The following is a 26605-nucleotide window of genomic DNA, read 5'->3' as shown; positions in this document are numbered from 1 at the left end:
ATGGGTCAGCTGGACTGTTTCTTTTTTATTGTTATGTTAATCACCATACATTACATTATTAGTTTTTGATGTAGTGTTCCATGATTCATTGTTTGTGCATAACACCCAGTGCTCCATGCAGAACGTGCCCTCTTTAATACCCATCACCAGGCTAACCCATCCTCCCACCCCCTCCCCTCTAGAACCCTCAGTTTGTTTTTCAGAGTCCATCGTCTCTCATGGTTCGTCTCCCCCTCCGATTTCCCCCCTTCATTCTTCCACTCCTGCTATCTTCTTCTTTTTTTTCTTAACATATAATGTATTATTTGTTTCAGAGGTACAGATCTGTGATTCAACAGTCTTGCACAATTCACAGCGCTCACCATAGCACATACCCTCCCCAGTGTCTATCACCCAGCCACCCCATCCCTCCCACCCCCGCCCCACTCCAGCAACCCTCAGTTTGTTTCCTGATATTAAGAATTCCTCATATCAGTGAGGTCATATGATACATGTCTTTCTCTGACTGACTTATTTCGCTCAGCATAACACCCTCCAGTTCCATCCACGTTGTTGCAAATGGCAAGATCTCATTCCTTTTGATGGCTGCATAATATTCCATTGTATATGTATACCACATCTTCTTTATCCATTCATCTGTCGATGGACATCTTGGCTCTTTCCAGTTTGGCTACTGTGGACATTGCTGCTATAAACATCGGGGTGCACGTACCCCTTCGGATCCCTACATTTGTATCTTTGGGGTAAATACCCAGTAGTGCAATTGCTGGATCATATGGTAGCTCTATCTTCAACTTTTTGAGGAACCTCCATACTGTTTTCCAGAGTGGTTGCACCAGCTTGCATTCCCACCAACAGTGTAGGAGGGTTCCCCTTTCTCCGCATCCCCGCCAACATCTGTCATTTCCTGACTTGTTAATTTTAGCCATTCTGACTGGTGTGAGGTGGTATCTCATTGAGGTTTTGATTTGGATTTCCCTGATGCCGAGTGATGTTGAGCACTTTTTCATGTGTCTGTTGGCCATTTGGATGTCTTCTTTGGAAAAATGTCTGTTCATGTCTTCTGCCCATTTCTTAATTGGATTATTTGTTCTTTGGGTGTTGAGTTTGATAAGTTCTTTATAGATTTTGGATACTAGCCCTTTATCTGATATGTCATTTGCAAATATCTTCTCCCATTCTGTCGGTTGTCTTTTGGTTTTGTTGACTGTTTCTTTTGCTGTGCAAAAGCTTTTTATCTTGATGAAGTCCCAATAGTTCATTTTTGCCCTTGCTTCCCTTGCCTTTGGCGATGTTTCTAGGAAGAAGTTGCTGCGGCTGAGGTCGAAGAGGTTGCTGCCTGTGTTCTCCTTTAGGATTTTGATGGACTCCTGTCTCACATTGAGGTCTTTCAACCATTTGGAGTCTATTTTTGTGTGTGGTGTAAGGAAATGGTCCAGTTTCAGTCTTCTGCATGTGGCTGTCCAATTTTCCCAACACCATTTGTTGAAGAGACTGTCTTTTTCCCATTGGACATTCTTTTTTTTTTTTAAAGATTTTATCTATTTATTTGATAGAGAGAGAGACAGCGAGAGCAGGAACACAAGCAGGGGGAGTGGGAGAGGGAGAAGCAGGCCTCCCGCCGAACAGGGAGCCCGACGTGGGACTCGATCCCAGGACCCTGGGATCATGACCTGAGCCGAAGGCAGACGCTTAACAACTGAGCCACCCAGGCGCCCTTCCCATTGGACATTCTTCCCTGCTTTGTCAAAGATTAGTTGACCGTAGAGTTGAGGGTCCATTTCTGGGCTCTCTATTCTGTTCCATTGATCTATGTGTCTGTCCTTATGCCAGTACCATACTGTCTTGATGATGACAGCTTTGTAATAGAGCTGGAAGTCCGGAATTGTGATGCTGCCAGCTTTGCTTTTCTTTTTCAACATTCCTCTGGCTGTTCGGGGTCTTTTCTGGTTCCATACAAATTTTAGGATTATTTGTTCCATTTCTTTGAAAAAAGTGGATGGTATTTTGATGGGGATTGCACTGAATGTGTAGATTGCTCTAGGTAGCATTGACATCTTCACAATATTTGTTCTTCCAATCCATGAGCATGGAATGTTTTTCCATTTCTTTGTGTCTTCCTCAATTTCTTTCATGAGTATTTTATAGTTTTCTGAGTACAGATCCTTTACCTCTTTGGTTAGATTTATTCCCAGGTATCTTATGGTTTTGGGAGCTGGACTGTTTCTTACTATTCCTCAGGAAGACAATGAAGTGATTACCTAAGAAATTTGCTAGTTTAATTCCTCCATGAAAACTAACACAATTTAAAGAACGTAAACCACTATTTCAGTTACAAATAAAGCATGACACATTAAAACAATCCAGTCATTTCTACAAAGTATTCACATAACATATCCTAATGTTAGCTCCCAGGTAAGCTGATGCCTAAATCTAGATAAAGGGTTCAGCCTCAGCAGTATTGACGTTTTGAGACAGATTATTCTTCAGGGGAGGAGGCGCTCTCCTGGGTGTTAAAGGATGTTTTAGCAGCATCCCTAGCCTTGACCCACTAGATGTGAGCAGCACCTTCCCCTCTCAACCCTTTACTCCTCCATCCCCTTGTGACAATGACTGAAGACATTATCAAACGACACCTGAGGGGCAAAATTGCTCCTAGTTGCTCTAGATTGTGAGAAAAGTTATTTCAGTTTTAACAAACAGGAGTTATAATAACAACCAAGTTTTCCCCACTATTCTCCCCCTTTTGGGCCTATTCCTTGAAAAAAAAAAGATGGATTATCAACCGACAATGCATTTTACTATCTTGATAATACTCGCAAATAGGATTGCAGCTGGTGTCTATTTTACACTTAGTTGATTCTCTGCAGAAACCAAAAGGATGTAATTCTTCTTTAATACATTTTTCAAAACTATGATTCATTTAAAATTTTCCCCTTAGGCATTAGGATTGAAAATGTTAATTATATGTTCCCTTTAAACCAGACACAATATATTGCCAATCACAAACACAGTACTTCAGCAAGGGAACAGCTAAGACTTATCAGCATGTGAGATCTATTAAGCCTGTGATAAGCATTTAACATGTATTACCTCATTTAGTCCTAACAACATTCTTTAGAAGTATTAATGTGTCCAATTTTTAACATGAGGAAACTGAGGCTAAGAAAGAATAACATCACTAAGAGGTGCTGCTAGTAAGTGACATAATCAGGATTGGATTGCAAGTCACCACCACCAGTGTTCACATGCTCTATACCAGAAAGAATGATCCTACCAACCAGCACTTCAAAACAATCAATGGACAACTTATCTTTTGAGATAGTACAGCTTTTCCTCACTGAAAAATTTCTGAATATACAACTTTCAGTGTATCTAACTTTTCTAAATGAACAATAGCTTTTTCTTAATGTTTAGTCCCCCTCTCCTCAGAACGAGCACAGCACTTAATTGAACCTCACAGTGGCCTTAGTGATAGAAGAATTTGTAGTTGAAGAACTCAAGATTTTATGGGAAAATAGGGTTGAAAAACGTTAAGACCTGGATCAAAACAATGAAAGCAATGACAATCTTATTTTTATATTTATTTGCAACTTATATTGACATACATATATAATGGCAAGAATAAAAAATCCATACCAACTTGTATATCTAAAATTGATTACAGTGATTACTATGCACTTAATTTGTATTGGCCTTTGGAGATAATGACTTATTTCCTACAATAGCCAGATTTGTGGTAAAAATAGAGAAAAAAAGGAAACGAGTTTCCTCAGTTTTCCTGGCCCCACTCCTACAAAGCCTTGAGGATCCTCACTATACTAGGACAAAGCTAGGGTTCATGCTGCTCTCCTCTCCCCTCATTCTTTGGAAGGACAAGTCAGATGTGAATGGTTTAAAAAAAAAAAAAATTACTCAGAATGAGTTCTTCTTTGCTCAAATTAAAAAGAAAAATCCAGGAATAGAAGTATATCCTCTAAAGGGATATCAAAAACACTGGCCTCGTGAGGATTAAGTGAAATAATTCGTGTAAAACAACTAGCACTTGTGCCAGGCACAAAGTAAATGCTCAGGAAATGTTATGTTTTTGTCGTTTTTATTGTTGTTAAAAGGAAATGTTAGTATAAAGACTTTTAAAACACAGAGGAGGGGCGCCTGGGTGGCTCAGTCAGTTAAGCATCTGCCTTTGACTCAGGTCATGATCCCAGGGTCCTGGGATCGAGCCCCAGGTCAGGCACCCTGCTCAGCGGGGAGTCTGCTTCTCCCTCTGCCTCTACCCCTGGCTTGTGCTCTCTCTCTCTTGCTCACTCTCTCTCTCAAATAAATAAATAAAATATTTTAAAAAACAAAACAAAACAGGGGAAAGTGCCCAAGGCACTTCCTGAAATACCTTCTGTGCTCTCCCCTTTCCATACTTGTTCTTTCAAAATTCCCTTGTTTTGGGTTACCCTCAAATAACACAGATTTTTTATAACCTTATTTTACCTCACAAATCTGAATTTTTTTGTTTTTTTTTTTAATTGAGGTTCAGTTTTTTAATTGTTTTTAAGATTTTTATTTATTTGTCAGAGAGAGAGCGCAAGCAGGGGGAGCTGCAGAGGGAGAGGGAGAAGCAGGCTCCCCACTGAGCAAGGAGCCCGAAGTGGGGCTCGATCCCAGGACCCTGGGATCATGACCTGAGTTGAACGCAGATGCTTAACAACTGAGCCACCTAGGCGTCCCACCTCACAAATCTTTAAACAGGACAAAATAGTAGCAGGGAGAAAAAAAGAGAGAGAAGTTATCTGCTCTCCCTTTCTCAAGGTCAATGTCTTTCTCTTTCTGCGCCTGTGACAGTTAAACGTAGAATAATGAGGAGCAACATCTTATCCTAGAAATAAAATTCTCACAATTGACAAAAAGGTATTACAAATATATCGAAATTTACTCAAATTTCAAATTAGGAGAACTCATATTTAAAAAAACATCACTGTACACGTCTTACTTCCACAACTGGACCAGAAGCATTTTGAAAGCAGTGATGAGGATCTTTGAATCCCCCATAGCACTTAACACGCCTAGCACAGAGTAATTGTTAAGTGTTATATAAGTGGATTAATGTTTTTTTCATTTTAACCAAAAATTAAATCTATTTATTCAACATTTGTCAAGGCCCTACCATATGCCAAGCACTGTTGCCTAGCATGGGGATCCAAAAGTAAACAGGAAAGACATGTTTTCTACTTTCACAGAGTTTACAGTGTAGCTGTGGATATACAAACAAGTAAAAAGACCTTTACCATTTGGTGTTAAGGTATGAGAAATCCAAGAGAAGATATTAAATGGATAGATGAATGGCAGCACACAGAAAGGGCAACTAACCCAGGCTTCGAGTTGAAGCAGTGATCAGAAAGAAACAATAGGATGGATGAAGCCTGAAGAATGAATGAAAGTCAGCCAAAGAAGGAGAAAGGTAAAGGATTTCAGGCAAATGTAAAAACAAGAGCTTGAGAGAACATGGCATATTTGAGGAACTGAGAGAAATTCAGTACAATATGACTAAAGCTTGAAACACTTATTGGGGCAGGGGGTATTTGGGGGCAGAGTGAGTATAGGGCGAGAGATATGGAGCAGTGAGAGCTGAGGGTGGACATGTTAGCAGCAACCAAATGGCCATGATCTTATGAAAGTTTGGGTTTTAGACTATTAGCAAGTGGAGACATTTAAGGACTTTCAGCAAGGAAGTAATGGAATCAGATTTGCGTTTAAAATGATTAATCCACCGCAGCATGGAAAATGGATAGAGAAGAATAATTAAGAGGTTGTTGCAGTAAGTTAGCTTATTCTATTTCTTCTTGTAACTTTTATGTTTCCCCCTCTAATGACACCTTACTATGGGCATTTAGAAATCCTCGTGTCTTTCCCATCTAAAACTGAAACCACCCACTCATTCCCTTAACTGCTCATTGCCCTATAGTTACTATTCTCTCTCTCAAGTTATATTATAGTCACATTTCTTAAAGTCCTTTCTCCAAATAACTCTATGTGGCTCACGCCTCACTTTACCTAGGTCTCTACCCAAATATTACTCTAACGTGAAGCTCTCTCTGCACTCCATATATAACAGTACCCTCTTCCCCAGCTCTGACATTTCCTAACCCCCATCACCATCTGACACTATGGGAAAGGCACTATGCTAAGTTCATGACTGCCAGGAGATGGGTGAAGAAAATGACACATAAAGGCTAACTTGCCAAAGGTCACAAAATTAGTTAAATGTAGGAGTCAGAATTCAATTTCAGATAAGCTCACGGTATCACAAAATTGAGGGAGGACAAATTTAAAACCTTCTATTTTCTTATCTCTTCAAAGAGAAGACAAAGTCATCCACTAAGACTAAGAGAAAGGCAATGAGATAGGAATTTGAGGAGAATAAAGAAGGTCTGAAATAATCCAGGAAAGTATTAAAGAACTGCCAGGCACAATTAAGGCCCCAGCTGAATCAGAAACTATGAATTTATGGTAACCATGACCCATGTGATTTTTCATCGGGAATACAGGTGAAAAGGCAAATTAAGGCATATAGTTAGAATAATGGTTTTCAACAAAAATGGACAGGATGGGCAATTCTGTCCCCTTGGGAAATGTGGCAATGTCAGGAAACAATCTGGTTGTCACAAGATACAGGAAAGGGCTTGCTACTGGGTGCCGTTAAACATCTTACAATGCACAAGACAGCCTCCCAACACAAAGAATTATCTGGTCCAAAGCGTTAACAGGTGTGAAACCCTGGGGAACAATCCAGGATGGCAGATTTTCTAGGCACATCAACAGAAATGTAACAAGACAAGAGAACTAAAGACAGTTGATTGGTCAAGGGGACAGATTATGAAGGTAGGTAAAGAAAAATTTTAGTATGTGAGAAGCCTTGGAGAGCATCACCAATGGGAAGGGCAAAATGGCCTCTGTATCTGAAATGCCTGAACGCTGACATGTCATCAATGAGAGGACATTCCTACTGGGTAAAGTACAGAGGCCGGAAAATCTAAGTGCACCAAGGAGACAAATGGTTAGCCTAGAAAAGGCAGCAATGGATAATAAGGTCAGAAGTTCTGGAGCCAATCTAGGAAGTCCTTCTATGCCAGGCTTTATACTACTGGCCAAGAAATCTACTGATTTTTTTAAAAAAGGGAACAGGAAAGATGGAAGTAATACTTCAGGAAGGCAGATCTGCAGGGGCAAGCATTTAAGATGAATTAGGGCAGGGAAAGTAGGAGACAAAGAGATCATTTATAAGACTACTAGAGTTATCTAGAAATAATGTGACAAAGGCTCTGACAGTTTTCAACCTTGAGTAAGAAAGGAGATGAAACTATCATTTACTGTGACACTGTGAAACAAGCAGGATGCTAGTATATGTCACATTCATTATATCATTTATTCCTTGCTTAAAATTTATAAAAAAAGGTGTATTATTCCCACTTTACAGATATAGACATGGAGAGATGAAAGGAAGTGCATATGGTCACAGAACATGGATGACAGAGCTGGGACTCACTCCACAGTGATCTGATTCTAAATTTCCACTTTTAGGAACTGACATATTAGAAGGTGCGACCTTTTTTTTAAAGAGAGGGGTAGAAATGGGTTTATATGTTTGCACACATTTGTTTGATAATATCAGTACTTTATCACAGTCACGGCATGAATTCATATGTGAACATCTCTTTAATTAGACAGAAGGCCCCTGAAGTATGCCCTGCTTTCAAACAACAAAGTGGGGACCCATCAGACAAGAAGAGTAGTCCAGGTGCAGCTTCCCTAGAGCCGAGAAAACAGCATTTTTAAATGGTATTTTAAGCAATAATGTTCTAAAGCTATCTCAGATTAAGGCCAGTGTGGGAAAGAACTATGGTGCCTAAAAGAAAATATAAAATGCACACTAGAAAAAAAAAGAGAGAGGTGACTATCCTAACATTTCCATGAAAAGCCATTAAGCCCAGGTTCTTTTCAAAATGGGTTGAAAGTGAATCTTAAAAAAAAAAAAAAACCTGCTGTCCTGTATTTAAAGACAATACTACTTACACTACAGCAGGAGCACATTCTCAGAATTGATCACAACCATTTAATTAAGACAGCAATAAACAGAGAAAATAGGAATAGAGTCTTATGCAAATAAGTTGAGATTAACTTTTCTTTTCCCATAATTTGGTAACTAAAGATACATTATAGTTATGCTATAAAATAGTTTACCCTATGGAAGTTGAGAAAGTGGAGTGGGTGTTTTAGGAGAGCTTCAGGAGCCTTTAGAGCACTGGTAACATGCTGTTTCTTGCTCTAGGCGCTACTTATACAAGTGTGTTCAGTTGTGAAAATTCACTGAGATACATATTTAACATAATACTCTTTTCTGTGTGTATAGTATGCTTCAATAAAAAAAGAATTTGTAGCTAGTACAAAAAAAAACTGTGTGTGAGGAGCCTGACAGGTAGATGGAAGACAGATCATATTCTGGATTCCTTAAAAATAAAAATAAAAAAAGATAAAGATGTAGTGGAAATAACTGGGTGAGAGAACTAGAAGGATAGGAGGCTGTGATCAGTGTGGGATCAAATTCAGTATTTCAGAGCTGGAACATTCAAGGTGACTTACGAACTACCATTTGTCCTTATAAATAAGTGGAAGAAATAAAGTAGAAATAAAAGTTGCTCAAGATGAGGTCAACAAACGAGAAACTATGTTGTTGGATGAGCCACACACTTGGATGCAGAAGACAAAGGGACAGCAAGAATAAAAGACAAGACAGTAAATGAACTCTGTCCTTCAGGGAATGGAGATCCACAGACAACTGTAATGAAGAAGAAAGTAGTATGACTGGGGGGCATGAACCTCAAGAACAAAGAATTGTCACAAGAGGGAAGATAAAGAATGTTCTAGAAATGGCACTAGGCATTGAAGACTTGACACTGTGCCTCATGACCCTGAAAAAAAAGCATGATAAGAAGACGTGAAAGCCAAATTTCAGTTAGGCAAGGTGATGATCAAAAAGCCATTAGTGTTACCCTAAAGAATAACACCTTAAAGAATTTATCAAAAATTAACTGTATAAGCCAACGGAGGTTTGGGAAAAGACAAACTAATATTTACAATTAGAATAAATATTTTTTTCTCTAGAAGCAGGCTAAATTTTTAAGGTAATACACTTCTTTATGGCCTTCTGCTACAAACTAGGCTACCAAACGTAATGAAATAGTCAAACTTATCTACATTTTTAAAAGCATCGAGATAATTTGCAATATATTCTATATTAAATATGACAGAAGACCCTGTCTAATTTTTATAGTAAAATATTTTTGAGCATTCCACAACACAGTTTAAAGATTACATGTAAGTTTGGGGATTTAATTCAACTTGGTCATTTTCCGTAGGCCAAGGATTATGATTATGTGATAGCGATCAAAAAGATAAAATAAATAAGATAATTAAATATAACAACAAAAAAGGATACAATCCTCTTACGCAAAATATACCCAATACAAAACCATAAAAAAAAACCCTAATTATAAGTCTACCTTACCATATAAAGACATCCTACTCAATTGAAAAGTCCGTAACAGACAAATATATTGGTCTCATTTTCTTTTTACCTGAAACCTGGGATTCTCTCCTAAGATTAAGGTTAAATACAAAACTAAGTAAGTAAAACCACTTTTCCGAAGTGTTTTTTTTTTTAATGCCCTGGTTTCAAAAGTAGTTTTTAAAAATGTTTAATAATAACATGAAAAATAAAAATTTAGATGATCAAAACTGCCTGAAGAACTAAAAAAAATTTTAGCTGAACTACTTTTTTAACTATTCCTCTGTCAGAAATTCCCCAAAAAAAAGGGCGCCTGGGTGGCTCAGTTGGTTGAGCATCTGCCTTCAGCTCAGGTCATGATCCCAGGCTCCTGGGATCAAGCCCCGCATCAGGGAGCCCGCTTCTCCCTCTGCCATTCCCCCTGCTTGTGTTCCCTCTCTCGCTGTGTCTCTCTGTGTCAAATAAATATAAAATCTTTAAAAAAAAAGAAATTCCCCAAAACAGATAACAAGTGACTCACAGTAGACAAGGAGAAACACATTTTATTCTGTTTGATGCAAAACATTTCTGTATCAATTTTTAATATTTTTTATGTCTCCATCCCATTGATTTTCGCCTCCTCTTTCTATTCTCCTGTTTTTGTTTTTACCTATCATGACTTCTTGTAAAAAATATAATTTTTTAAACATTTTTAGTTCTTTAGACTCGAACTTTTTTTGATCAATTAATTAACATTTGGTGTGTTATTAGTTTGAGATAAAGTGATTCATCAGTTGCGTATAACACCCAGTGCTCATTACATCAAGTGCCCTCCTTAATGTCCATCATCCTAAAATATAATTTTTTTTTTAAATATTTTTATTTATTTATTTAACAGAGAGAGAGAGCACAAGTAGGCAGAGCAGCAGACAAAGGGAGAGGAGAAGCAGGCTCTCCGCCAAGCAGAGAGCCCGATGCGGGGCTTGATCCCAGGACCCTGGGATCATGACCTGAGCTGAAGGCAGCTGCTTCACCGACTGAGCCACCCACGCACCCCCTAAAATACAATTTTAAATAAAAGTTATTTAAAAACCATTAATAAGTTTAACCCCGTAATTATGAGAAGCCATGGACAGCACAACCAAAAAGAACAAAGATTAAACTGAAAAAAACTAAAGCCAAACCATCCATGTCTTTTCTGAAACAACCAGTAATAACTGGTTGAGTTTAAGGAATTTTGGAACTGAGGGGCACCTGGGTGGCACAGTGGCTTAAGCATCCAACTCTTGGTTTCAGCTCAGATCGTGATCTCAGGATCTTGAGATCGAGTTCCATGTTGGCTCCGGACTCAGCACAGAGTCTGAGATTCTCTCTACTTCTCTCTCTGCCCCTCATGCTTGTGCTCTCTCTCCTAAAATAAATAAATAAATCTTTAAAAAAAAAAGTTTGGAACTGAAATTTTAGAGTTTTTAATAAATGACTGGCTTTCTAATCAATCTGAAAGGGATAGCTCTGGAGGTCCTCTAACCCCAGTTCCAGTGTGTGCACAGGGGTGATCTTCCCTCGGGACATCAGGCAACACGCACTGAGCAGAAGGAGCCTGCTGAGGAAAACAGCAGGATGGGGCCCTGGACTCTCTCAGACCACTGTTCTCTGCTTTATGTGGTCCAGGCACCCTTTTTCATGTTTGTCTCTCAAATGGGCCAAGCTGCCTCCAACTTCTGAGCCTTGTATGTGCTGCTCCCCTTTGTTGGGATGCACTTCCCCAGGCTCTTGACCTAATGGGCTCGTTGTCAAACTTCAAGCCTAAGATGCCACCTCTTCAAGAAGGCCTTCTCAGATACCATCACCTAAAGTAACCTCGCCAGTTACTATTCCTTTCTTATGCCTCTATTTATTTCCTTCATAGCACTTAGCACAACCTATAATTACTTATTTACTAGCTTGTATTTGTCTCATTCACAAGAATGGAAGCTTCATTTGGACAGGGACCTCATCTTGTTTCATCCCCAATTTCCAGTACAGTAGCTTCATAAACACTTTTGTTGAATACATGATAGAAGGTACTGATAACAACAACAACAGTGATGGTAATAATAATAGCTAACATTTACTGAGCACTTATCACCTGCCAGGTACTCTACAGAGCAATTTACAGATAAAGTACTAGTGTACTTAACCTTAGAAATAAGAAAACTGAGACACTGAGCTATTAAGTTACCTTGCCCAAAAGTCACAAAACTTAGTATGTGGGCCTCTCTACAGGGCAGCCCCAAAGTTGGCAGAAAGGAACCGACACATTAGATGTAGAAAACTGGAACTGTTCTTTTCCTTAACTGTTCTACTTCCTTCTTTCCTCTTGTCTTTCTGATCTTGCTTTATTATTATAGCTCTTCTTTTTCATCAATACTTTTCCTCCCGACCCCCGATGATTTTAAATTATTGACCCTTTTCTCTGCTCCACTTAAACTGATTCAAAATAATTTGATGGTGTACTTTAGCATATTTTAATTTAAGGTAATTAGTGTTCATTAAAATATTATACAAAGATCTACACTTTTTTTTTTTAAGATTTTATTTATTTATTTGCGTGTGAGAGAGAGCACACAAGCAGGGGGAGTGGCAGGCAGAGGGAGAAGCAGACGCCCCGCTGAGCAAGGAGCCTGATGTGGGGACTCGATCCCAGGATCCCAGGATCATGACCCGAGCCGAAGGCAGACATCCCCTACAATTTTATTTTTTAATAAGAAGGAATCTGCACCAATACTCTTGACCCTCCTTTTCTTAAACAGTGACTCTCATACAGTAGACAGCTTGGTTGTGGACTGCTTAGAAAAAATAGCAAAGAATAAAAAAAGGAGAGACTTCCTTTTTCTTTCCTCTCCTTCCTCTTGGTCTCCTAAGAAGGTGAATATGAATATAAATACTATGCAAACCTACCTATAAAGAGCCCCTTCCTTACTGTGTCTGAAAATTTGCTTTGGAGCACAAATTTAAATTTATGTCTTGATACTACTCTATTTCACACAGTCACCAGAGAATCTCTCATGGTTGTTCCCATATCGGCTTAGAGCTACAATCTTCCTCAGGGGAAAAAGCCAAGTTTGGGTTCCAGACTCTTTCCAGACAAATAAGGCAACTTTCAGAGCACTTTCTAAGCAGCTGGATCAGATTGCTGCCACAACACTTCTATGAGAGTCCCAAGAGGGAGTTTTCTTGCCAGCCTCAGAAACAGTTATTTGTCACCACAAAAGATAATTCATTCTAAACTAAAAAAGAAAAATAAAATTCAACCTAGCAGAAATTCCTTGCCCTTATAGAGTATTTTTAAATAACATAGAATAATTCTCACTTTTTCTTTGAAAGGCAAGCTGAATCTCCAAATACAAAGATTCCTTCTGATATGAACAAAGTCTGACAAAATTAATCACGAGAAGAAAACTTCTAATATATGATAAAGACTTAAAAGATCGGGGCGCCTGGGTGGCTCGGGTGGTTAAGAGGCTGCCTTCGACTCAGGTCATGATCCCAAAATCCTGGGATCGGGTCCTGCATCAGACTCCCTGCTCGATGTACAGCCTGCTTCTTCCTCTCCATTGCTTGTGCGCGCTCTCTCGCTGTCTCTCAAATAAATAAATAAAATCTTTAAAAAAAAAAAGACTTAAAAGATCATTTTTAAAAGGCTAATTTAAGGTCATTAAAAATGTAAGAAAAAGAAAAATCAAGCTCAAAGTGGCAAGTCCTAAATGACGTTGGGGGGAGGTGGACCAAGGCAATTGAAAATAATTCAAATAACCTACCACAGTTTTGCCTGAATAACCCTAACATTAAAGTTTACACTTTATTTTAGCTGTGAGGTTCAGACTAAAATACAAGTCTAGATAACAGTTGCATCTTTAAGAGAAGTGTCAGATGAAAAAGTGTTAGCTTTCATTTAAGGGGGGGAAAAAAGGATGATCTTAAATTGTCTGGATTTCTTCAATTTCTTCCCGTTTTTTCGTTTATTCTTTCCCTGATCTTCTTTTTCTCAATATCACTCATAATTCCAAAAAATTCTCCGGGTACGGAGACCTGATGAAATTGTGTATTTAAAGCAGAAAAAATTAGGGGCTCCTGAGTGGCTCAGTCGTTAAGTGTCTGCCTTCGGCTCAGGTCATGATCCCAGGGTCCTGGGACTGAGCCCTGCATTGGCCTCCCTGCTCAGTGGGAAGCATGCTTCTCCCTCTCCCACTCCCCCTGCTTGTGTTCCCTCTCTAGCTGTGTGTCTCTCTCTGTCAAATAAATGGATAAAAATCTTTAAAAAAATAAATAAAAATAAAAATAAAAATAAATAAAGCAGAAAAATTTAAACAGACACAGTACTATTAAAATCTGGATTGACACATATATAAGAATCACAGGCCATATTTAAGTAGACAAACAAAACATATAATTTATCAAAGTACAGATTATTAAGATAATAAATTCAACAGCACCTAAAAAAGAACACAAATGTTCTGCTTTCACGTGTAAATTAATTTATGGGTTAGCCATTTTCACAGACCCCACACATGGCCACCATAAACTGAGGTAATAAAATCATATAAAGGTAGAAAGAAGCTGGTAAAATTAGAAGGTTCTCAAACTACTTTAAGAATGTTTTCTTTCTTTTTTTTTTTTTAAGATTTTATTTATTTATTTATTTATTTGACAGAGAGCGAGAGAGAGAGCACAAGCAGGGGGGGAGCAGCAGAGGGAGAGGGAGAAGACGACTCCCTGCTAAGCAAGGAGCCTGATGCAGGGCTCGATCTCAGGACCCTGGGATCATGACCTAAGCCGAAGACAGACGCTTAACCGACTGAGCCACCCAGGCACCCCAAGAATGTTTTCTTTCTGGGGCACCTGGATGGCTCATCGGTTAAGCGTCTGCCTTCGGCTCAGGTCATGATCCTGGAGTCCTGGGATCCAGCCCCATGTTGGGCTCCCTGCTCAGTGGGGAGTCTGCTTCTCCCTCTCCCTCTGCCCCTCCTCCCACTCATGCTCTCTCTCTTGCTCACTCACTTTCTGTCTCTTAAATACATAAAACCTTTAAAAAAATAAAAAAATAAAAATAAAGAAGAATGTTTTCTTTCCAACCCAAACCTTCAGATCATATTCCAAAAAACAAAACAAAAAAACGAAAGACAGAGAGAGAAATCAGGAGGCCTTCTCTTCCTGCAGCTGGTGGGAAACAAGGGTATATGATTTCTGGGTATCCTGACTTTGAGTTACTTACAAAACATGAAAAGTTATTAATCCATAGTAAAGTATTAGAAAGCTCCATTATAGGGCGCCTGGGTGGCTCAGTCATTAAGCGTCTGCCTTCAGCTCAGGTCATGATCCCAGGGTCCTGGGATCGAGTCCCACATCGGGCTCCCTCCTCGGGGGGAAGCCTGCTTCTCCCTCTCCCACTCCCGCTGCTTGTGTTCCTGCTCTCGCTATCTCTGTCTCTGTCAAATAAATAAAATCTTTAAAAAAAAAAAAAAAGAAAGCTCCATTATAAAATAAGTTTCTAGGTTCCCAAAGTACTAAAAATATTTAAATTAAAAATCATATATTAATTTTGTACTTCAAGAAGCAAACAGGGGTGCCTGGGTGGCTCAGTCGGTTAAGCAACCTACTCTTAGTTTTGGCTAAGGTCGTGATCTTGGGGTTGTGGGACTGAGCCCCATATCAGGCTCCTTGCTCAGCGCAGAGTCTGCTGGAGATTTTCTCTTTCCCTCTCCCCTTCCCCCCACCCCTGCTCACTTTCGCTCCTTCTCTCTCCCTAACATAAATAAATCTAAAAAAAAAGAAAGAAAAGAAAAGAAGCAAACATATCAAAATGAGCTTCCTTTGATATTCTGGGAAAGAATCAAAACAACTGATAACAAATGAAAAAACTGAGTTTTAAGATTCCACTATCATAGGTGTGAAGAAATAGGCACTAGTGTACTGTTGGTAAAAGCTGTAAATTGTTATAACCTTTTCTGATGGTGATTTGGCAGTATCTATAACAAAGGTTAAAATGTATATATTGAACTCTGTAACTGCCCTTCTAAGAATTTTGTCCTATCAAATACATGACAAATGCACAAGAGTATACACAAAGTGATATTTCTTGCAGTATTACTATATTATTACTGACAGAGAAAACCTGGAGACAAAGTGAATGCTTGTAAGTGTCAAATTTCCAGCAAAGGAAAATGAATTTCATCCTGGTCAGGTCACTGGTGGGAAGACAAAGGCATATCAAATATATGACCTAAACAGACAACCTCTGAAAGTATTTCTGCTTCACTTTATTCCTCAAAGCTATGATCAAGTGCTATCACCTTAAGGAAGCCTTCCTTGACACACACCACCCCCCACCCCCACCTTCCCTCTACGTGAAACAACCCTCCTATATGCTTCCATACCAAAAGCCAAACATTTTAGCATTCATAACACCATGTTTTAATTATTATTAACAATGACAGGGATTATTTAGATCTATTTGTCCAAGTATCAAGCACAGTGCCTATGCATTAAAAAAATTCACTTCCTAAATCTGTTCACTGAAAAGCCAAATAGCAATGAGCACCCCTAGCACCCAGATTGTGGTCTCTAAGTACCAACGTTCTTTAAGCAAGTGGCTGTTTCCTGGTCTGGGTCAACACATTTACAAGATGATCCCGGGATATTTTATACCAAAAAATGAGAAGTCAATCAAGGACTACTAGGATCATGTCTATAGGATATACTAGCCAACTTGAAGAAACTTTGGCCAATTTGAGCATCAGTAGAGTAATGGGTTGAAATAGCAAATATCTTTAAATCCATGAATTAATATTTTAAAATCTTAATCTAAATTTCCATTAAATATTAATCTAAAATTAATTTATCATCTTTGGAGGATCCCAAGAAACCAATTCATTCATTTGAAAATAGATAAATAAAGGAAATACTTAAGCATTTATCCTTCACATTTAAATTTTACCTCAGGGTAATAAGTAATTGACCAGGGAAAATTTAGTTAGGGGCGCCTGGGTGGCTCAATCATTAAGTGTCTGCCTTCAGCTCAGGTCATGATCCCAGGATCCTGGGATCAAGCCCTGTGTCGGGCTCCCTGCCCCACGGGAAGCCTGCTTCTCCATCTCCCACTCCCCCTGCTTGTGTTCTCTCTCTCGCTGTGTCTCTCTCTCTCTGTCAAATAAATAAAATCTTTAAAAAAATATTTAGGGGCGCCTGGGTGGCTCAGTTGGTTAAGCGACTGCCTTCAGCTCACGTCATGATCCTGGAATCTTAGGATCGAGTCCCGCATCGGGCTCCCTCCTTGGCAGGGAGTCTGCTTCTCCCTCTGACCCTACCCCCTCTCATGTGCTCTCTCTCTCTCTCATTCTCGCTCTCTCAAATAAATAAATTAATTAAATCTTAAAAAAATAATAATAAAAAATAAAAAAATATTTAGTTATAAAGTATGAGGAAGAAATGATTTTTAAAAAGAATATCATTTTGCAACACCTAGTGAATGGATCCATGTAATCGATCTATGGCTGCTAACAGATATTAAATGCCTCTTAATGGAAAGACACAATACAAATGCCTCTTAATGGAAAGGCACAATACAACTTTTGAGATAGTTGTGCCAAAAAAAACTCAAACCTGAATTTGATTAAGCCTCTAAATCTAACTACCGATTTATAGCTAACACAAGGGCAGAGGAACGTGTTAAATGACCATGGGTATGCAATCAACACAATCAAGACTGAGGGAAATGCTACAAGATAAATAACCTAATTTCTTCAACAAAAAGTACAAGGGATTTGGGGGGGGAGAAATTTAGAGATTAAAAAACATTAAGAGACAGAACAATGTACAGATCTCATTTTGATCTCAATTCAAGCCAACAAACTACATTTTTAAAAGATAAAAATATATAATTGGGGAAATACGAAGACTGGATATTAATGATATTAAGAGATTCTGATTTTGTTTTGGTTCTTTTGGAAGAGAAAAGTAATGGTATGTTGGTTATGGAGAGAAGGAAGGTCAGCCCTACCTTCTATAGAGATTTATTGACATATTTACAGAATAATTGGTGTGATTTGCTTCAAAATCATCTCAAGCAAAATAGGCATTGGTGAAAGTAATGATAAATCAGTCCTGGCCATGCGTTCATAATTGCTGAAATTACTTACTGAGTACAAGGGGATGCCTTACTTTCTCTACTTTTCTATATATCCAAATTTTCCATAATGAAAACCGAAAAAAAAAAAAAATGGTGCAAGTCCTGGGACAGGAGAAGTATACTGGTAGCACGGAGGGAAGGGCTTGAGAGGACAAACTGATTAAAAACAGGGGTGGGTAGTGGACAGCATAAAATAATACAGTGGTTCTCAAACTTCAGTGTGTATCAAAATGACTTGTTAAGACACAGACTGCTAGCCCACAGCCATGGAGCCTAAGAATTTCTAGCAATTTCCCACGTGATGTTAATGCTGTTGGTCCCAGGACCATACTTTGAGAACTACTGTAATAATAGATAGTTGGGCTGGGAGGCACAGTATGTATTTATGGAGGGACTTGAGACCCTCTCTACTTTCACTTCAGTGAGCCCCATCTCAGAATTTTCAAGTCAGGAAATCTCTGTCGGAAGTACAGGACACCTAGAAGACAATCAATAAAAGCTCTTTTGATGCCTCCTATAGCGGGAAGGGGTATCAGAAAAAAATGGGTAGGTAGGGCGCCTGGGTGGCTCAGTTGGTTAAGCAACTGCCTTCGGCTCAGGTCATGATCCTGGAGTCCCGGGATCGAGTCCCACATCGGGCTCCCTGCTCAGTGGGGAGTCTGCTTCTCCCTCTGATCCTCCCCCTCTCATGCTCTCTGTCCCCCATTCTCTCTCAGATAAATAAATAAATAAATCTTTAAAAAAAAAAAAAAAGAAAAAATGGGTAGGTAGAATGAAAATAGGTTTCGTTCAATTTTCTTTCTGGTTCAGTTTCCCAAGTGACAGGGTAACAAAGAAGTGCCTGAAGAGGAGGATGAGCTTCTGTATGATGAGCTGTCAGAAGAGGAATGGGACTGGTCAAAGGACTGCTCCCAGAAGTCTTAAGAAGAAAGAGAAGTCTTTTCTATTCTCTGGTAAGTCATCTCTTACATAAATTACATCACATGTAACACATGTGACATCCTCATCCTCTTGCATGGGTCTGTGGCTCACTTTTAGATACTGTTGGTTAAAGTTCACTATTTCCTGACCTTAGAGCTTGAATTCAAAAGACAGGGTGTTTCAGCAGCTTCACCTCCATCCCTCTCATCTTTCCTCCATAAGTTTCATTATTTTCTTCTGAGGTGTGATAATCTGAATTTCTGCTCCCAATCATCTGTGCTTCCTTCCATGTAAGAAGGCTATATATCCCCACCTCATGCCTTGTGACTTGCCATGTGATTAACCTACAGTGAGACTGTATTTCCCTTCCCGATTGTTAGGTTTGTCACAGGATTTCTCTAAGCCAAATAATGTGAGCAGAATTGTGACATATGCCAGTTTTGAGCAAAGGTTTTTAATGCATGTTCCCACCAGAATAGCATATCCCAAATACAGCCTGAATTCTGGAATGAAAAGACAGGAGGTGGAACAGAGCCCCAGACAACTGCAACTAACACGTAACATAAGAAACAAACCTTTACTATTGTAAACTATTGAGATTTTGAAGTTATTTGTTAGTGCAGCAAACCTAGCAGAAGCTAACTAATACATGGGAATAAAAGGGATACAGAATTTTTAAATATCTTCAAAAGATTTTTCTAAAAGCAGCACACAACTTCTTTTCCTTTAGAACTTCTTTATTTTACTTTATAAAAGTAATTATCTCCCAAGAAAAATGAAAATATATTTTCACACAAAAACTTGTAGATGTATGTTCATAGCAGTATTCATAATGACCCAAAAGTGGGAACAATTCAAATGTCCATCAATTGATAAATGGACTAAATAAAAGGTTGTATATTGGGCGCCTGGGTGGCTCAGTTGGTTAAGCGACTGCCTTCGGCTCAGGTCATGATCCTGGAGTCCCTGGATCGAGTCCCCCATCGGGCTCCCTGCTTGGCAGGGAGTCTGCTTCGTCCTCTGACCCTATCCCCTCTCATGTGTTCTCTCTCTCTCATTCTCTCTCTCTCAAATAAATAAATAAAATCTTTTAAAAAAATAAAAATAATAAAAGGTTGTATATATCTATACAACAGAATTTTATTAAGCAATAAAAATGAATAAAGTACTGATACATGCTACAAATGGTTGAACTTTAAAAACACTTTGCTAAGTGAAAGAAGCCAGTAAAAAGAACCCTACATATTACATAATTCCATTTATATGAATGGGAAGTGACTGCTAAAATGTATGGAGTTTCTTTGGGGGATGATTTGGATTTTTTTTTTATTTGGATGTTTTAAAACTAATTGTGATGAGGGGCGCCTGGGTGGCTCAGTCGTTAAGCATCTGCCTTCGGCTCAGGTCATGATCCCAGGGTCCTGGGATCGAGCCCCGCATCAGGCTCCCTGCACGACGGGAAGCCTGCTTCTCCCTCTCCCACTCCCCCGCTTGTGTTCCCTCTCTCACTGTGTCTCTCTCTGTCAAATAAATAAAATATTTAAAAATTAAAATTAAAAATAAAAATAAAAATAATTGTGATGATAGCTGCACAGCTCTGTGAATACATTAAAAACCACAGAATTGATGCTTTGAGTGAATTACGTGGTATGTGAATTATACCTTAACAAAGTTCTCATTTTTAAAAGTCTATAAATGGGGGGCGCCTGAGTGGCTCAGTCGTTAAGCGTCTGCCTTCGGCTCAGGTCATGATCCCAGGGTCCTGGGATCGAGCCCCACGTTGGGCTCCCTGCTCCGCAGGAAGCCTGCTTCTCCCTCTCACACTCCTCCTGCTTGTGTTCCCTCTCTCCCTATGTCTCTCTCTGTCAAATAAATAAATAAAATCTTTAAAAAAAATAAATAAAAATAAAAGTCTATAAATGGTATAAAAAAAGATAAATCACTATGAATGACGTAAGTCATTTTTCTGCTCTAAAGATGTGCAAGCTTTCTTTGCAAACTGGGAAAATATCACTGGAATAACAACCTGACTGAAAAGCTCTAAGTACCTAGTAAAAAGGTAAGGAAGTAGCATACTTTAGAAAAAGCTCAGGATAAAAGCCTAGAGAAAATTTTTTTTAAAAAACTGATTCAAGGGGCTCCTGGGTGGCTCAGTCGTTTAAGCGGCTGCCTTCGGCTCAAGTCATGATCCCGGGGTCCTGAGATCGAGCCCCACGTCGGGCTCCCTGCTCCGCGGGAAGCCTGCTTCTCCCTCTCCCACTCCCCCTGCTTGTGTTCCTGCTCTCACTGTGTCTCTCTCTGTCAAATAAATAAAATCTTAAAAAAAAAACTGATTCTAAATGTACCCTTCCGATGATATGGATTCAAAAAATGAAAGCCTTCAGAAAACAAAAAAAAAAGTAACCCCAAAACCTCTGTTAAATTTCAAAGCAACCAATCCCTCTGAGCAGTCCCGTACAAAGGTGCAGTAAAACTGTTCTCCACCTTGGAGAGAGATCAGCCAATAAATATGTACTGAGTACAGTGGGCTTTAAGGTACAGAAAGGTTATCTCTCAGACATTTGCAAATCCCCAAATCTGGACATAAAATGATGGAACCTAATTTTGCTTATGCACTGTTGGGAAAAAGAGCAGAAAGTCCCCACATACTCTAGGTAAAGTTCTCATCTCACTAGGTTAGTGACTCACTCCTACACACAGGCTCCCTAGCATGAGAAATTCTAATCTGTGTCTAAACAAAACTATAAAAATTACTACCTCCTGGACATTCAGGTCTCAAACAGCTGAAACAAATAGCTCAACTGAGGAAAGATATCTTTACATACAAAATACCAGAATAGGAAGAATGGCATATACACCAAGAAACTATACCTCCTTCCTTTTCTTAACAAGTTTACAAACTAGTCAAGGAGACTAAACAATCAAGTAATGGTATAAAGTTGTCACTGAGTTTGGCAATAATAAAAAAAATAGCACCCATTTTGCATCAGGCCCTATAATAAGCACATTATAAACAATAGCTAATTTAATTCTGTGAAGACCCTAAGAGAGGCCTTGGAAAGTACATGCCTGAAGATCACAGAGTCAGAGTGGTGAGGGCAGAATTCACACTGTGTCAGTCACTTTAAAATCCTCACTCTTAATCATTAAGCTACATTGCTTAATGACCTTTAAATGACCTTTAAAGTACATTGTCAATATTGGGATTAGAAAGCACACCGTGAGGAAAGACAGATAGGAGTTAAATGGTTCCCAAGATAAAACTGTCACAAGCATACACTGCAGCAGCAGCAGGAGAGGAGCCAAGGGAGAGGGAGAGAGAGCCTTAAGCAGACTCTGTGCACAACTGGCAGAGCCCGACTGTGGGCTCAATCCCACAACCCTGAGATCATGATCTGGGCCAAAACCAAGAGTCACAGGCTCAACTGACTGTACCACCCAGGCACCCCAGTAGACAACAGAACTTCTAAACTTGTGTAAAATCTACAGGTAAGACTGATTCAACACCCATGTACTAATGTCAAGTTTGGCCTTCATGTTAATTGAAAAAGACTTGAATTTAGAATTGTCTCTACAGGTAATATATTATAGGAAAACAGCAATTCAGAAAACACTAAAGGGTATCCTTTCCAAGGCTGAAAGGCAGGCTACACATGCAAATACTAAGAAAAAAATGGAAAAATCAAATCCATTAAAAACAAATTCAGGGGTGCCTGGGTGGCTCAGTTGGCTGGGTGTCTGCCTTCAGCTTGGGTCATGATCTCAGGGTCCTGAGATTGAGTTGCACATTGGGCTCCCTGCTCAGCAGGGAGTCTGCTTGTCCCTCTCCCTCTGCCCCCCACCCCGCCCACACACACTCACACTCTGTCTCTCAAATAAATAAATAAAATCTTTTTTAAAAAACCTAAAAAACAACAACAACCAAAAAAAAATTCAGGGTTAAATCTCAAGCCCTTGGGTACCTCAAGCCCTGTTCCTAAAAATTTATAAATTCAAACTTCTGAAATATAGTTTATGACAGTTTTTGAAAAGCAAATTAATAAATGATATGAGATTGAAGGAGACATGTTAAAATACCTCAAAAAACAATTATTAAGTAGAATCATTTGTTTTAGGTGAAACTCTGCACCCTGTATTTTTTTTTTTAAGATTTTATTTATTTGACAGAAAGAGGGAGAGAGACAGAGTGCACAAATAGGATAAGCAGCAAAGGAGAGGGAGAAGCAGGCTCCCCGCCGAGCAGGGAACCCGATGGATGCAGGGCTCAATCCCAGGACCCTGGGATCACGAACTGAGACAAAGGCAGACCCTTAACGACTGAGCCACCCAGGCGCCCCTGCACCCTGTATTTTAAAATGTTTTGTGACATTTACAAATCATTTTTACCTATTATAATGCTATCACCCCAATGAACTTTACTACTTAATGTTTAGTAGTCTTTCCTGTACCTAGACTATTTAAACATATTCCTATTAAGTAAAGTAGCCTTAATTAGTCATATTTTAGGTTTAACTAGGGGTAATAAAGGCCAGGCATATAATTCATGTGTTATTTGGAACTGTCCACAACAAATGAATATTTGACTATCAAAGGTGGTTTGGTAAAGAACCACCAACCTAGTTAACATAATGTATTTTTAAAATAAACAACACTTTTCCCCTCTGGATAGCGGTTTAGAATTCTAGCACATATGAATCAATATATTCCTATGAGATAGATTTCATAATTCCATTTTATGCATGAGGATGAAAAGACTACACTTGATCTTAGCCAAAAGGCCGAGAAGCAATAAGGATGAAAAGACTAAAAAAACTGATTAACTTGCCCAAGATTCTCAGTCAATAAGAGGTAGGGTCAGAGTGTGAACTCAGGTCTTAGCTCCTGGACCTGCTGGACACTGTACCTTAATCAGAACACATGGGCCTATATTACCAGCTTACTTCCAACGCCACCTTATAGGATGTTATGAATAGTTTATAACATTTTAGTTATAAAAATCAGAAAGGCATGAAATTTAATTGTACAATATCATTAAGTTTTATACTACCCACAAAGGCATTGCAGAAGACAAAGAAGTGATTCACTGAAAAAGACAAAACCAATGGTACTGATGTTAATTGTGCTTTTATTTTAAAGTTAAAAAACTGGGGTGCCTGGATGGCTGTTGGTTGAGCATCAGACTCTTGGTTTCGGCTCAGGTCATCTCATGGGTCGTGAGATCGAGCCCCGCTTTGGGAGCCCCCTCAGAGTTTCTCTCCCTCTATCCCTTCCCCCACTTGTGCATGCTGCACAGATGCACACATCTCCTCTAAAATAAATAAATAAATCTTTTTAAAAAAATAAAGTTAAAAAACTGTGTCACAGTTTTTCCAGCTTTCTCCCTATACTTACTCTCAGAAGGTACTAAATCTAAGATTCTTTTCAAGGTAAAAAATTATTTTATAAAGAACAGTACTACTATTTCTGCCAGGTGATTCTTTTATGAAATCTCCAGCAAAATCACCATGAGAACAAACTAGTGGTGGCACTAGGAGGAAAAGGGAAAGAGAAAAGGAGGCAGGGAGAGGGGAAAGACTACATTTTAGTATTTAAAATCCAGCCAAATTCACCACTTGATAATCTTTTTCTAAAATTAGTAAATAAGACCGAACTATAACTTCAAAGGGAAATACTTTTCCTCTTATGTTAAAATAACATGCCAATGGCTACCAAGGAAGTATACTTTATTCATTTATGTACAGTCATCTTCATAGTGATTCCAATTATGAAATGTGTTGCAATAAAATGGAATGCATGATAGACACTTAAGGTCAGAGGCATTTTTACAAATTTTGTCAATTTGCAAATTTTATCTATCTTCTTACTTTGACATAAGGTGACCTCTAAAATATCACCAGCAGCTCATTATGTCATCTCAGTAATCCACTTATTATTGAAGTTGAAGCCTGTTTCCTCTCATCCTGTGCTCAGTGAATGGAGAACAGCTGTTTGTTTGGGTTGTTTTTTTTTTTGTATAGGATGGAGGCTTTAAAAACCTGCCAGCTCCTCAATTCTCCCTCCACCCACCCATAACTGCCAATATAATAAATTCTTTGCTCAACTCCATTTTTCTCAGAGTTAAAGGAGAGAGAATCAATTCTTGGGGATAAAAAGATCAAACTTTTAATCCAAAACCTACAAATACAATTCCAGGAAACTGAGCTGCAAAGCTCTAAATAGCAATTACAATTATAAAAAACAGAATAAAAGCTAATAATTACTGAGGTTGTACGTACCATGTATCAGGCAATATGCCAGTGATGAAAGGCATTATCTCAGGTGATTGATCCTCAAAATAACTTCCTGAAGTAGATATTATTGTTATTCTCATTTTGCAGATGGAGAAACTAAGTCTCAGAGCAAAGTAACGTATGCAAAAAAGCACTGCTCTAAGTGACAAAGATTTGAAATCAAAGGACATGAGAAATAAATTTAGGACTTCAATGGCCAAGCTCCAAAACCCTCAATCTGAAGGTCACAGGTCATTTTTAATATTTGAAAAATCTAAATGAAACAACCATTTAGCTACAAGTTAGCTACAAATTGTAGGGAGTTTTTTGCCTTTAGGTGAACTTATGTCGATTCAGTATGGGTAGCATATGCTGTTCTAATTACAGTCCTTGGTTAAAAATGGGGAAGCAAAAAAAAAAAATGAGGAAACAAATTATTAATAAGGCTTTGAGGAAAAACATTTTGTAATATGGGATTCACAGTGGAAAAACAATTTGATCTTTTGTATGAAAATTTGGGGAGACAATGGACCAAATGACCTCAATGATCTGTGATGGATCTAGCAACATCTGATTCTCTGCCAAACAAATGTTTCTAACCCAGAAATATGTCTGCTCCACCCTCACTCTGATCCCTCCCTCCCTCCAAATCTCACACTCATCATCCAGCAGCTGCTTTCTGTTATCACAAGCAGGCTAGGAAACTCTGAGATTAGCTCTCAGTAGGATGAGCTGACTAAAGGCAGCTGACACTGACTCAACATTTATTCTTTACTGTGAATCCTGGGCAATTCTTTCTCTCATTTACCTGGTTTCTTCCTTTTTTTTTTTTCCTCTGATTCTCCTGGCTACTAGCTGACTGACTTACCTTCTGTTTGATTGCCTAGTTCAGCTTCTTCAACTACTGAACTTCCTGGTGGTTGCTCAGTGTATGCAAATCCCTGAATCTCCATCCTAGCCCCCCGCCCGGGATCCGGATCATTCTGACAGATTAAGAAGTATCTAATCCCATCAGTGCACATGTTTGTGCCTCACAGCGCTCTGTTTTCCCTATTCTGCTTCCTTGTTAGTTCCACTTGAGCTGCTACAAGCCACACTCTACCATGACACTCTAAAATGATTGTTATAGGGGCGCCTGGGTGGCTCAGTCGTTAAGCATCTGCCTTCGGCTCACGTCATGATCCCAGGGTCCTGGAATCGAGCCCCGCATCGGGCTCCCTGTTCCGCGGGAAGCCTGCTTCTCCCTCTCCCGCTCCCCCTGCTTGTGTTCCCCCTCTCCCTATGTCTCTCTCTGTCAAACAAACAAATAAATGATTGTTATATTATGGCTGATTCTGGGTTAGGTATACTCCATAAAATGCTGGGCAGCCCATGGACAAGAAGTATAGTTATCACACCCAATGTATAAAATCATTACTTCTGTGCTTTTATGGTTAGTTACACACTCAAAATCCTAAAGGATGTTACACAGCTAACCTCACAACCTCCCCAACCCCAGCTCCCTGAATAAAATAATTTATGACTCATTTCCTTGGAATCTTTAGGAGTTATTTTTATTTGCTATATGATGACATTATCAAATCATCAATAACTCTTAACTCTTCCTTATTCCCCATTTTAGTTGCTTTGGGCACATTTTCTCATTCTTCAAAATATCCCTAGCCTTCTGAGTTTTGAAACCTTGACAGTTTGAATAGTCTCATAGCACTTAAT

General features: G+C 38.9%; 1 protein-coding gene and 1 pseudogene across 1 annotated transcript in view; both read right to left on the bottom strand.

The window, feature by feature from the left end:
* Nucleotides 1-26605, bottom strand: part of JMJD1C (jumonji domain containing 1C) — a 338429-nt gene that overhangs the window by 295922 nt on the left and 15902 nt on the right. The gene's annotated exons all lie outside the window — the stretch shown is intronic.
* LOC118532095 (U2 spliceosomal RNA) lies at nt 23298-23413 on the bottom strand (annotated as a pseudogene).

This window comes from Halichoerus grypus, chromosome 7, assembly GCF_964656455.1.
Source record: "Halichoerus grypus chromosome 7, mHalGry1.hap1.1, whole genome shotgun sequence".
Lineage (NCBI taxonomy): Eukaryota > Metazoa > Chordata > Mammalia > Carnivora > Phocidae > Halichoerus > Halichoerus grypus.
This window is presented reverse-complemented; position numbering and strand designations above follow the sequence as displayed.